This window comes from Rattus norvegicus, chromosome 18 (genome assembly GCF_021556685.1).
Source record: "Rattus norvegicus strain SHRSP/BbbUtx chromosome 18, alternate assembly SHRSP_T2T, whole genome shotgun sequence".
In the NCBI taxonomy this organism is placed as follows: domain Eukaryota; kingdom Metazoa; phylum Chordata; class Mammalia; order Rodentia; family Muridae; genus Rattus; species Rattus norvegicus.
Window position 1 is genome coordinate 74,183,338 of NC_141551.1, and position 1,914 is coordinate 74,185,251.

A 1,914-nucleotide genomic window follows, 5' to 3' on the forward strand; every position below is an offset into this window, starting at 1 on the left:
AGCTCCCATTTTTCATTTGTTAAAGGTAAAATTACCTTAGAGGAATCATCAACACTTGTTTCTCTCACATCTCCATCCCTATCTGTCTTAAAGAAATGACTCAGGAAAGGTTCCCCAGAGAGGCCCCCCTTTTCTAGAGAAAGGGAGGACCAATGGATGGGTGGGGAGTGAAAAGGACTTGGAGGAGAAGAGGGAAGAGAAACTACAATCAGGATGTAAAGTAAATAAATATATTAATTATTAAAATATATAAAATTTTTCTCTTAACATTTTTTCTTAAATGTAATTATTTTTTAAAAATCTATTTTCAATAAAGAAAGACGGAAAACAATGTTCCTCAGAGACTGGCTACGTCATACTTTATTGTCAACGAGCTTCCTCCTTGGGCATGGTACTTCATGCTCAGAACATGCTACACACGTGCCCTGAAGGGCATCATCTTTCTGTGCTGTTCTGTTTTGCCTCAGGAGTAAAATGTAGACTTGTTTAGTCTGGAATTCAAGTCCCTATCTCTCATGAAATCATAGTCAGAACAATAATCACCGCATCTGACCATGGGATAAGCCTGGATTACAAATGTAAATATAAGTATGATGCAGATAATGTGGTTCTAATAAGGGAGAGAATATGTCAACAAACAAATAAGCATACCAAAAGCGAGTTCAAAAGAAGAAAAATATACATGGTATGTTGGGTGTGTGTCGGACCCTACCCCGATATGGTCTTCCCAACATGGCTGCTGCAACAAGAGCTTGAGGAAGAGGACAATAGACACACTGGCAAGGGCAGGGGCAAGCCCACCAGGCCCAAACCCTCCACTGAGAACTACGTGCACTTAAAATCTTTCGTAGTCTTCCAGATAGCACTCCGATCTTTGAGGGAGTGGGCTAGATGAAAACGTCTCCTTTAGGACTAAGTGTCCCACAGTGTCATACTCTCTGCACACTGTTCAGTTGTGGGTCTCTATGTTATTACCATCTACTACAAAAGAAGCTTCTGTGATGTGGGTTGATCAAGGTACAACCATGGTGCAGGGCAGGCGGCAGGGCCAACAGAAAACAAACTCAGGCTACTTTTGTGAACTTTTTGTTTTATTTTGCTTCATTTGGTATATTTGCTTTGGTGGACTTTTCCTGAACTCACAGGTGGCCTTATACAGACTGAACAGATTGCATTTATATATTTAAACATATGCATGATACTCACCTGGCAGGGGAGATACCGTGATCACGGAGGTGGTTTTCCCAGGGCGAGGCTCACCCATTGCACTTGGGGTGTGCTGACCCAAACTTGGGAGACTCGACTGCATAATTTGTGGTAATGGGGGAGCTGCGTTCTCGAGCTCCCCTGGGGGGAAAAAAAGAAATGTATGTAACAATGATTAGTGGAAAAAGGAGCCATTGGTGTGGAAGAGAACAGGAGAGGTATACGGAAGGGTTTGAAGGGAGAAACAGAAAAAGGGAATGATATCATCATATTATTATCTCAAAAATAAATAAACTTTAAAATCACACTCTGAGGTTTAAACAAATAATAATAGTATTAAAAGATATAAAACATTAGGGCCTATATATAATTTTATTTCATAAAGATTATGGGTAATTGTAGAGCACTAGCATCTATTAAATATGAATAAAATGGATATATCTCTTGTTTTACAAATGGGTAGGAAGATAACTAAGAGGCCAAGGATATTTATGGGGAAGGTGATAAAGGGAGGAAAGATCCAGCTGGTAGTTGATAGAATCATCTAGAATTCAGTGTAGACGTTTGGGTTTATAATAAATATGTGAGAGACTAAAGTATACATTCAATATTAGTTCCAGAAGTATCTGATACTGTTTAGGGAAGAATGTGAGGTGAAGGGTAAAATTACCTGAAGAGAGAAACTAGAAGCTTCTCACATCTACTGCA

At 39.4% G+C, this 1,914-nt stretch overlaps 1 pseudogene; it reads left to right on the plus strand.

Annotated features, from left to right (window-relative positions):
- The first annotated feature begins 1,198 nt into the window (after window positions 1–1,198).
- LOC120098366 (U1 spliceosomal RNA) lies at window positions 1,199–1,350 on the plus strand (annotated as a pseudogene).
- Window positions 1,351–1,914: the final 564 nt, after the last annotated feature.